The following is a 12,448-nucleotide window of genomic DNA, read 5'->3' on the forward strand; positions in this document are numbered from 1 at the left end:
CTGGATCACTGGGAATCGTTCTGCATGGTGTAGTGACTGAGTTACCTGGCCTTCCTGAGCCTCTGTTTCATTAGGCTCAAGGCTTGGCACAGAATAGGCATGAGGAAATGTATGGTAGTTATTAATGTTCACCAAATATTTCAGGCAGGGGGCACCTGGGTGACTCAGTCGGTTGAGCGTCCGACTTCAGCTCAGGTCATGATCTCACAGCTTGTGAGTTCAAGCCCTGCATTGGGCTCTGTGCTGACAGCTCAGAGCCTGGAGCCTGCTTCAGATTCTGTGTCTCCCTCTCTGTCTCCCCCTAACCCACTCGCATTCTGTCTCTGTCTCTCTCAAAAATAAAATAAACATTAAAAAAATTTTTTTAAAAAACATTTCAGGCAGGATGGTGCTTTGTGGCTCCCTTGTGGTTGGGTGGGGCCAAGTAACTTGTTCTGATCAATGAGTTATGAATGGAGGGGACATGCCACTTCTGAGCTGGAGCATTGAATTGCTGGTGTCAGACCCCTTGGGGTTTCTCTTTCCCTCTGGAACGGTGACCAACAACATTCAGGATAGCGGCTGCTTCCGGAGGGACTGCAATGAGCAGAGGCCCCTGCTGCTGCTGGACAGGTGGTATGGTTAAGCCACTGAAATGCAGGTGTTGTTCATTACCACAGCATAATCTAGCCTATTCTGACTGATATAATACGTATATAGTAATTAGGAGTCTTGTATTTGCAAATGTAGAAACCCCAGTCAAGTTCACTTATGCAAAAATAGATAGATAGATGAATGAAGAAAGAAAAGAAAAGAAAAGAAAGAAAGAAAAAAAGAAAAAGAAAGAAAGAAAGAAAGAAAGAAAGAAAGAAAGAAAGAAAGAAAGAAAGAAAGAAAGAAAGAAAGAAAAAGAAAGTGACAATGGAGGCATTATTGGAAAAGGTACAGGGGAGGGCCTCATAAAATGCAAGGGTAGGTCTGCCACTGGGCTCAAGAACAGAACTGGAGCACGTAGCCCTTTAGGAGCCCAGATAGTCTTTTCTCTCCTATTCCCTGACAGGCTTTTTGGTGTCTGCTTCATTCTATCTGGCTTCAGTCCAGCTTTCTCTGTTTCCCAGGCTGCATGGTGGAAGATGGCTGCTGCTGCTGCTGCTGCTGCTGTCATCCATTAATATTGGAGTAGTCAAGGAAAACCCCCAGGTTTCTGGCTTGAGCAACAAGGTGGATGCTAGAGGTATTGCTGGGATGGGAAACACTGGGTGGGGACCAAGTTTGGAGAGGAAGATAACTCGTTCAGTTTTAGATAAATCAAGTTTGAAACACTTTTGGGAGATGCAAGTGGAGAGGACCAAGAGGCAGTGGATTTGTGGATCTGGAGCATGGGTGTGATGAGTTATGTTTTAGGTCTGGAGACAGAAGAGAAGGGCAGAAGACTGACAAATGTGAGGCATGGGCGAAGAAGGGCAGGCAAGGAGGCACAAAGGCAGTAGGCAGAGAAATATAGTTGGGGCCCAGAATGAAACAACAGGCAATCTCATTCACTCCTCTGGCAGCAGAGCAGTCTAGGTAGGATTATTTTTTATTTTTTTTTAATTTTTTGTTAACGTTTTATTTATTTTTGAGACAGGGAGAGACAGAGCACGAACAGGGGAGGGTCAGAGAGAGGGAGACACAGAATCTGAAACAGCCTCCAGGCTCTGAGTTGTCAGCACAGAGCCCGACGCGGGGCTCGAACTCACGGACAGCGAGATCATGACCTGAGCCGAAGTCGGCCGCTTAACTGACTGAGCCACCCAGGCGCCCCTAGGTAGGGGTGAGAAACCAAGGCTCATCAAGGCTAAGTGATTTGTTTGAGGCTATGCAGTTAGTAAGAAGCAGAGTCAGCCCCCGGCTCCCAGGCTGGGTCTCTCCACTCTTCCACAGTAGCCTCTGAAGGGTGAGCATGCCAGGCATCCTGGAAGAGCCAAGCCTTCAAGAACAGGTGGGCTGTGGGTCAGCAGAGCCAAGAAGATGCAGAGCAAAAGGTCAGAGTAGGATTGAGGCCAGGCCTGTGGGATCAGGTCAAGCCACTGCTGTGGGTTCCTGGCTCTTCTTCCTGCCTGGACAGAGCCCACCTCCGGTTTCCCACAGGGGCCCTTCCTCCAGGAAGGAAGCTGAGCGTATGAAGAAGGATATTTAGCACCTCCAGAAGGCCTCTTCTTGTTTGTGCAGAATCTTTTCCCCATAAAGAGATTGTTCAGGGTCTGGTAAATGAGTGTTAAACATAAGGTTGTGACCAGCTTCTGTGTCTGGTTCAACATCTTGTTCCTCCAGTGAGGCTGGCAAGAAACCAAATCAAACCAGCTCTTGGCACTGTGACCCAGTACACCTTACTTCTTGGGGAAAGCCTCTCTCTGAAAGCCCTATGGAAATCAGATCTTTGCAATCTCAGTCTGATTTTCCTTTTTGCCAAATTACAATTTGCCATACACATAACCCTACCATATTGTAACACCTATAAATTTTAAAAAGAAAACAATACTTGCACTCCCACCTGACAACACATCCCGTCCCTTTGCATGTCGCTAGTACTTTATCATGAACAGACATTTTATGTACTTGTATTTTATGTACCTGTAATTTATGTACTTGTAATTATGTGGGTACAATTATGTACCAAATGTAACCAAACATTACATACATTTTCCCACATTGCTACATAATCTTTATAGTTATATTTTTGGATGTCTTAATTTTGTTTTCATTTTGCTTAAAACTTAGAATTTAATGTTTTTTAAAATATAGGTAATGCATGCACATGGGATAAAATTAAAAAGGTACAAAATGGTAGCACTGAAATGTAAGTCTTGCTCTTATTCTTTTCCCCTGTAAACTCAGTTTCTTTCCTGGAGGCCCAAATGGTGGTAAATTCTTTTTTATATACTTCAGAGATATTTTATGCATCTGTAAGTGTGCATGATTATATATATACATTCTTTTTCATATAGTAACATACTATAGACACAGTATTGCACTTTGCAGACTGTTTCAGATCAATATACAAAGAGCAACCTCATTTTTAAAAGTGACTACAGAGTATTCCATTCGGTGGATTTCCTATGACTTATTTAGCTAGGATCCTATTGAGGACATTTAGGTTATTGCTAATCTTTTACTTTTACAAACAAGGCTGCAGTGAAAATCCTTATAAAAGTGTGTGTGTGTGTGTGTGTGTGTGTGCGCGCGCACGTGCCTGTCTGTCCTTCTGTCTGTGTGTATGTGTTACATCACACATGGTGAGTACATGGGTTGCATTTTTAGAAGTGATTTTCTGAATCAAAGGATATGTGTGTTTTTATTTTAATAGATATTGTCATATTGCCTTCCATAAAAGTTATACCAGTTTATACTCCAATAATGTACAAGGAAGATGCCTGATGTTCCAGCATTTTAGGGGCACCTGAGTGGCTCAGTCAGTTAAGCCTCCGACTCTTGACAGCGGCTCATTGTGTTATCGCCGTGGTGAGATAAAGTCCTACGTCAGGCTCTATGCTATCAAATTCTCTCTCTCTCTCTCTCTCTCTCTCTCTCTCTCTCTCTCTGCCCCTCCCCCACTTGCACTGTCTCTCTCTCAAAATAAATAAATAAATTGAAGGTTAAATGTTCTAGCATCTTAGGTTTTTTCTCATCTTTGAAATTTTTTTGGTATAAAATCTTTTTAGCATACAACAATGAACCCCTACATACCCATCAGGCCCCTAAAGCAGTCATCAATTCATGGCCAGTCTTAGTTTGTCTAAACTAGTACCTATTTCCTGCTTTCTCCCTGAATTATTGTGAAGCAAATCATAGATACCATATTATTTCACCCATAAATATTTCAGTATGTATTCCCCAAAGATAAGGACTCAAAAAAACAAAAAACAAACAAACAAAAAAAAACAACCCACAATAGCATTATTACACAGGAAAAATACTTCGGTATCAACAAATACTCGATTAATACTCAGATTTCCCCAATTGTTTGCTTTTTTTTGTTACACTTGGTTTGTTCAAATCAGGATTCAAACAAGGTCTGCACACTGCATTTGTCATGTCTCATAAGTGTCTCTTTAGTCTCTTTTCACCTACAGATTACTCCTACAACTTAAAAAAAAATCTTTTTCTCCTGTGTTTCCTGAAGATTGAAAGGTGAAACCAGATACTTGATCTGATTCAGGTATGGTTTCTTTTGGGCAAGTTGGCTTCCTGGGTGGTGGAGTGTTCTGAAGGCACACAGTGTGATGATCATTCCCTAGATCCATTAATTTGTTAGGAGTTTATAAAATGTAATACTCTGATTCTGTCATGCCTTCACTTACTAGCTGGAGTATGGTTATAGAACTCAACAAGACCAGTGGCATTAGTGTTGTTATTGACATTTTATTAGTTTTTTAGTTCTTTTCATATTCACTAACAGTCTGTATTGAATACAAAATTATATATAAAAGATTTACTTTTTTTTTTAACGTTTTATTTATTTTTGAGACAGGGAGAGATAGAGCATGAACAGGGGAGGGTCAGAGAGAGGGAGACACAGAATCTGAAACAGGCTCCAGGCTCTGAGCTGTCAGCACAGAGCCCGACGCGGGGCTCGGGCTCATGGACCGAGAGATCATGACCTGAGCTGAAGTCGGCCGCTTAACCGACTGAGCCACCCAGGCGCCCCTAAAAGATTTACTTTTATGGTTGCATTAGTTTTTACCGAGTTTAAATCTGAACATATTTAGACTGCCAACACTGACTGCCTCAATAATTTTGGGGGGATCCATACGTTATTCAAATTCAAGAGACACAGGTATAAGACTAAAGTGTTAATGTTTTTTGCAGTTTACCTAAATTGTGAGGTTTTCTAATCCAGAGACTGTTTGTTCGTGTTTGTACCCAAGTACCTGGCATGTAAAAGGAAGCAGGTTTAATGTCTATGTTACTGTGAAGAATTTCCTACAGCCTCCACATTTGGTTCTTTTGTTGATGGATATGGATATCAGGTCTGTGAAGCAGTCACAGTGGCCATGCTCACAGCTTCCAGCTCTTTCAGATATGGAGCAGGCAGCTTCCATTCCTGAGTGATTCTGATTGTGAGAAAGTTAGTCGTCACTCTAAACTGAAACTTACCTCTGACACTGTCATAATTCTACCCCCTGCAAGGCCTCCTCTGAGAGTCCGTTCCTGGCCTCATTCTACATCCCCCTCAAAAGGCAGTAACCACAGCGTGTTATAGTTACTTGTTTCCATGTCTGACTGTGAGCTCTCCAGGCAGGGACTGTAGCTGCATCCTCTGTGGCCTCCTGGGGACCTGCCCAGGGCCTCATGCAGAAGGGGTGCCCAGAAATGGCCTGTTGAGTCAGCAAATGAATTCTATCCCGGGAATGGTCTCTTCTTCATGTTTTCTTTCCTGATTCTTCTGTTCTTCACAGAACATGGCTTCCAGACTCCGCACCCCTGCCCTTATCTCAATAGGCTTTAAGTGGCTAATGTGCCTTTAATCTATGTTGCTTGGAATTGAAGATAACATGGCTGTTATGGTCTGGCCAGTGTGAGGTCTGTCAGCCTGTGCTGGGCCTTGAGGAGGATGGATCCGACTTGGTTCCTGTCTTCAAGGAGCTCATAGCTTTGTGGAGGAGACACACCTGTAAAAACAATTCACAATAAACTGTCACAAGTACCATGAGAGAAGTTTGCACAGGGTACTGTGGAAACATAAAAGAAGTGACAGATTTTAAAAGGGAGGAGGGGGGCAGAAAAGGCTCAAGGTGACATTGAATTAGAATTCTAGGTTTTAAGTAAGAAAAAACCCAGCTCAAACTAGCTCAAATGAAAAGAGTATCTTAGAACTCAAAACTAAACAAGTCTGGGGCTAGCTTCAGGCACAGATTGATCCAGGAGGAGGTAGCATGTAAGGGGGGAGTTAGCCAGCCCCCGGAGGAAGGTGCTCCAGGCAGAGAGACTAGCACAGCAAAGGCCTGGAGAGGATAGAGAGCAGGTGGGTATTTGAGGAAATGCAGGTTGTCTTCCTGCCTCTTTCTAGGGTGAACAGCCTGCGTTCACAGCCTCCCCCATATTCCTTCATTCTCCTACTCCCTCCCTCCGCCCCCTTCGTGTAGAGCAGGATAAAGAGGAATGGGGCAGGCTCCCACCCATCAGACTGCTGCCACTGCCTGTATTCTCTCCCACTAGGTGCTCACCACCCTTCTCCACTACCACAGGCCTCCTTGCTCTGGAGCTCCCATCTGCGCTAGAGCAAAGGGAGACAGTGGTAGACGACTATAAGGAAGGGAGGGAGTAGGGGCAGAGAAGAATATTTATTTCTTCAGCTCTCTCCCTGCTGGGTCAGCATGGGTTGGGTACAGCCTCTACCAAAAGCCACAGCTCCAGCCTGCTGCCCTCTGCGGTTTCCTGTAACCCCTTCCTCCCCTGCTCTCTGGGCCTAGCCACTGTGTCTCTCTCTCCACCCTGGCTAGCCAGGGGGGTGGCACCATTGCTTGCTGGTTTCCTGAACCTTCCTCGTACTCTCTTCAAATTACCCAGTTTCAGGGAGCCGTCTGTTTCCTACCAGAATGCTGACACCCAGCTCTCACCTGCAGCCAGAGGTGGGCTGGGGGCACGCTGGGCCTTGTGAAGTACTGGGTTCCTGTGAGGGGATAGCATTACTCAGGTCAACTCCATTCCACCACAGACGCCTCTCTCCAGCCTGACCCACAGGGATCCAAGGCTGTGCTAAGCATTTTACACACTTTATGTCAACTTCACAGCAAATAACAAACCCACAAGGTTGAATTACTGACTGTTTTACAAAGAGGAGAGCGGCTCAGCTGAAGGTTTGCCCAAGTTCACAGTTAGTTAGAGGCAGTCCATGGTTTGAAGTCAAGTCTGGACTCCAAAGGCCGTGTGTTAAACAGCACTCCTATGACCCCCACTCCGCTTTCCTCATAGGTCAGGGGAAAGAACCAAATGAGACAGTTGGTGCTTTTGAGATGCTGAAAAGCCAACACACCTGGTTGGCCTGAGAACTGTGCTATGTCCCATCCCTCCCAAGAAGGCCAGGCTGAGTTTTTGACAGAGCACTGGAAGGTCAGAGCTGGCAGGGGGCCCAGAGATCAGACAACCTCATCCCCTCCTATGCCCAGGAGGAAACAACCCCAAAAAAGACAAGTGGTTCCTTTCAGGTCCCACATTCCTGCAGGAACCAGAATTCGAATCCAGACTGTCTGCAGACATCCCGTAAACATATCAGCAAGAAGGATGTAGCATTCCCCTCAGAGAAGAGTTCAGAAGAGAGAAAAACAGATTAAGATGGGGGGTGGGGAGGAGCTGATTTCTGGACTATAGGATTTCAGATTTGGGGAATGCAAGGCATGTCAGAGCCCATCTAGAAAATTTCCCTGATAGCAACTCTGAAAAGGAAACCCTGCTTGCACACCTCTCCAGTGATGGGAAGCGTATTCTGGCCAGCCTGTTTCTTGTTCCCAGTGAGCGGAGATCTGGGTCCTGTGACTCCCCCGTCCCTAAGCACAGTTCTGGGTCTTCTCTCTGGGATCCATAGAACATGTCCGCTCCCTCTGCCCCAGATGTGTGAGCTGTGCTCACAGCACACTTAATCCCCTCTTCTCACTTTTGCATGGCTGTGAATCTCTGGGTGTCCTCCTCCCTCCTCCCTGTCTGCTCACTTAAATGTCCATTTACCCTACTTCCCCTAATAACACCCATATCTTCCTTAGGAATTGTACTCCCACCGACTTTATGTTTATGTGTTATTTTTTATTAAGGTGTAATTGGCATAGAACATAATGGTTTCAGGTGTACAAATAATGATTTGATATTTATATGCATTGCAATTTGATCACCACTCTAAGTCTAGTTAACACCTTACAGTGTTCCAAACTTGTTTTTCCCAGTGATGAGAAATTTTAAGAACTACTCTCAGCAACTTTCAAATATGCAACACAGTATTAGTGACTATAGTCACCGTGCTGTATATTATGTCCCTGTGACTTGTTTACTTTATAACTGGAATTTGCACCTTCTGAACACCTTCACCCATTTCTCCCACCCAAGTTTATGTGGTTTGAGTAAAGATGACACCCCTGCCAGCCTCTTTCCCTGGCTTTCTGTGACTGGTGCAGAGATGGGCACTGGGCCTCTTTTAGGACAATACGAGTCAGACCCAGACTTCTGCCAGGAGGGTTGTGGGGGAAAGGAGCTCTTCCTACTGGCTTTGCAGACAGAACAGAGTGTATACATGGAACTGCAGACAGCCATCCTGTCACCACAAAGTGGGATCCTGCCTGAGAAGGGAGCAATAGTGAGAGAAGCAGAGCCAAAAGATTCAAATAGCTTCATGAAGACATCATCTGAGCTCCTGGATCTAGCCATGCCTGAAGTCAGTCCTCTGATTGTTGTAATTACATGAGCCAATAAATACCATTTTCTGCTTAAGTCCGTTTGAGCTGCATTTTCTGTCTGTTGCAATTATGACTCCTGACTGAGACACTCACTTCCTCTGTACATCTCAGTCCTAACTTATCCTACTTTCTTCTGCCTTCTTTTATTGTTTAAATCATAAGATTTAAACGTCCATATTCATACCACTATGAACAACATGCCCTCATTAATAGTTATTCTTTATGTAACACTTGCTGTGTGCCAGGTACCAGCTAAAGCACTTTAGAAATAATATCTTACTGCAATTCACAGATGTAACTACTTTTATCCCCATTCTACAGATAAGGAAACTAAGACTCAGAGAGGTTAAACTCTCACAGCCAATAAGTGTCAGGGCTAGGATTCAAACCCAGCTCTGTTGGACCCCAGAGGCAGTGTTCTGGACCAGCTGCTTCCCAGGACATAGCATGTGTGAGGGTGAGGTGGGGGGAAGATGCTACAGAGATCTTTAGTTTCCTGACACCACACCATCCCGCCCTTGCTGTACCTCTTCCAGTGCTCTTTTCACTGCTCTGTGCTGCTTGCAGAGGCAGGAGAAAAGTGATGCTCGGAACAAGGAGACAAAGTGTTCTGAGGGTCAAACTGACAGGCCAAGAGGAGACAACTCACAGAAGTACGGGCTGCTGATGAGTAATAGCATAAAGTAACTTGATGTGACCATTAAGCTTCCTCTGTGTTTCATGCTGTATTTTCCCTGGTAACCCAGGCTTTTAGCACTGTTGACAGATACAATCTGTGCTCACCCTACCTCTGAACCCTTTTCCCCCAACCCACTAGACAGACATTGAGTTATATCCTGTGTATTCTATGGTGAAAAAGACACACCTGGTTCTGAAGGGGCACATGCACTCGAATGTTTATGACAGAGCTATCAACAATAGCCAAAGTATGGAAAGAGCCCAGATGTCCATCGATGGATGAATGGATAAAGAAGAGTGATATATACTACAATGGAGTATTACTCAGCAATCAAAAGGAATGAAATCTTGCCATTTGCAACTACGTGGATAGAACTAGAGGGTATTATGCTAAGTGAAATTAGTCAGAGAAAGACAAATATATGGCTTCACTCATATGTGGAATTTAAGATACAAAACAGATGAACATAAGGGAAGGGAAGCAAAACTAATATAAAAACAAGGAGGGGGACAAAACATAAGAGACTCATAAATATGGAGAACAAACTGAGGGTTACTGGAGGGGTTGTGGGAGGGGTGATGGGCTAAATGGGTAAGGGGCATTAAGGAGGACACTTGTTGGGATGAGTTCTGGGTATTATACATAGGGGATGAATCACTGGATTCTACTCCTGAAATCATTATTGCACTCCATGCTAACTAACCTGGATGTAAATTTAAAAATTTTTTAAAAAGAAAGAAAGAAAGAAAAAGATACACCTGGACTGTATTCTTGTAGTGCCTACAGTCTGATGGGGAAGGCAGACCCCATGTCAGTACACAGCTAAATAGGAGACTAGGTTGAGTTCTCTGGAGAAAACAAACAGGAAACTGGATTGATAGTCGTTCCATTTACTGAGAGAATGAAGACTGAGGGGAGCCAGGGAAGGAAGTCAAGGGTTCCAACCCCAATATGTCATCCAGAGATGTCAAGTAGGTAGTCAGATATAGGAGTCTAGTGCTCAGAGGAGAAGTCTAGTCTAGAGGTTTAAAAAGCATGCTATTATCCTTCCAGGCTTTCTCAGGTTCTATCTCTTCTTGGAAGTTTTCCCTGATAACGTAATTCCCAGTGATCTCCCCTTCATGACACTGATTCATCGATTCATTGATTCAACAAACTCTCAGTAAGATCTACTCTGTGTAGACTCAGTGTTGACTACTGCCCTCAAGGAGCGTATGTTCTAAGTGTGGAGTCAACATATAAAGTGGACAATTATAAGACAGATTGGTAAGTCCTGTGTTCAAGGGAAGTGCAAGGGGCTGCAGGAGAATGGGCCTGTGTATCAGCCAGGTCCTGCAGGAAGCAAATGGCCATCTCAGGTCAGTAATTTGAGGAGGCTCTATTCAAAGAGGTGGGCAGGGAGTAGGGAAACCACAAGGATCATGAAGTACCCTGGGGCTTGAAACATTTGGGCACCATTACCTCCCCAGGCCTGCAGGGGAGAGGGAAGAGGGTGGTTACAGGAACGCGAAAACAAGTAGAGCTCTGAGATAGGGCTGACAGAAGCTGGGAGCTTCAGCTGAGGAATGCAGCAAGAAAAACAACAGCAAAAGATTTTTTTTTTAAGTTAAATATATCAGATGATGTTAAATGTTACTGAAAAACCAGGTGGAGAAAGGGGTTAGGGAGGGCAGCGGTAAGGAGGGACTAGGATTTGTATATGGGATGGTCAGGGAAGACCTCAGCCAGAAGGTGGCACTTGAGCAAAGACTTAAAGGAGGTGTTATCTCCAGGTGAGTCTTTCCCTGACCCCTTCAATCATCCCACCCCACTCCCCTGACCAACCTGTCCTCAGGTCAGGGCCTTGTCTCCAATTTCTTTGGATTTGAGAGTCCCCTGAAGGCTGTTCTCAGACTATGGTCTTCCTGAGACAGAAACTCTGTTCCATCCTTTCTTTTCTCATCTGATAACAATAGGAGCTGCCACCTATTAAGCACATGCATCACGCTGGACCCAGCTCTGGGCCCGTTACACACATTGGGTCATCTAAGCTTCGTTGCAAACCTGCAAGGCACAGAAAAAGAAAATGAGGCATCTCAGTCCACTTTCCAAGAACCCCTTAGGCACCTGGCTTCTCTAACACGGTTCCTGCTCCATTCTCACTCCAGAGCAGGGGAAGTGGAGGACAGACCTTAAATTTCTGAAGGACCAAAAAAGGGAACGAAAACTAGGCATACACTTTAGGTCTCCAGTGGGCACAAGGACCAAAGGGTAGAAGTAACTGGGAGGCAGTTTTTGTCAAAACGTGAAAACATCCTAACAATCAGAACTTTGGCTGCCTCAGAAGCAATGAGCTCCTTGTCACTAATGGTGTGCCAGAGAAGCTGGACAATCTCATGTCAAAAATGAAATGTAGGTGGGGCACCTGGGTGCCTCAGTCCATTAAGCAGCTGACTTCAGCTCAGGTCATGATCTCGCAGTCCGTGGGTTCCAGCCCCACGTTGGGCTCTGTGCTGACAGCTCAGAGCCTGGAGCCTGCTTCAGATTCTGTGTCTCCCTCTCTCTCCGCCCTTCACCCATTCGCGCTCAGTCTCTCTCCGTCTCTCAAAATAATAAATAAACATTAAAAAAATTTTTAATAAAATATAGGGGATTCTTAGGTGAGGGATTTGACCAGATAACTCCAAGGGTCCTTCCAAGTTAGGTTCTATCACTAAATGATTCTAGAACTCTAAGATGGTGTGATTTTAAGTCTATGATTCTAGAATTTTATTAAAACGAGATAATCCTTATCTTCAAAGAACTTGCAATCTAGTGGATGAGGTGGGCAAATAGTTACTTTTGATAAGCATAATAAAAAGTCCTATAGAGTAAATGCAAGGCCCTGGCAGAATGGGGAAGGAACCAGGACTGTTTCCTCAAGGCTGATCTTAAGAACCACTCACGTCAAAATCATTGGGAATCTTTTTTTTTGTTTTTTTTAAATGTTTATTTCTGAGCTCCATTCCAGATCTCCTGGATTGGAACTTCTGGTGTGGCATCCAAGTCTACTTTATAAGAACGAGCTCCTAGGTGATTCTTAGGCAGACTGAAATTTGGTACTGCATGCCCAGAGTCAGGATGACTTTTCTGAGAGGTGATAATCGGACTGAGGAAAAGAAGTAGCTGGGTCAAAATACGTAACCACAGAAATAAAATGGCAGTACTGTGTTTTGATAAAGAATAGCAGTTTTGTACAGCATTCCCTCCATGTGGTAGATCTTTTCAAAATGATAGCACTTCTTAAATACAACCTGAGATTCTGTGATAAGGGCCTCAGATATCCTGGAACAGATCTTTGTTTACAAGGGAGCAAGATCTGGCCTCAGTTTATTATTAATTAGTCCAA

The sequence above is a fragment of the Neofelis nebulosa genome, chromosome 10 (genome assembly GCF_028018385.1).
Source record: "Neofelis nebulosa isolate mNeoNeb1 chromosome 10, mNeoNeb1.pri, whole genome shotgun sequence".
NCBI lineage: Eukaryota > Metazoa > Chordata > Mammalia > Carnivora > Felidae > Neofelis > Neofelis nebulosa.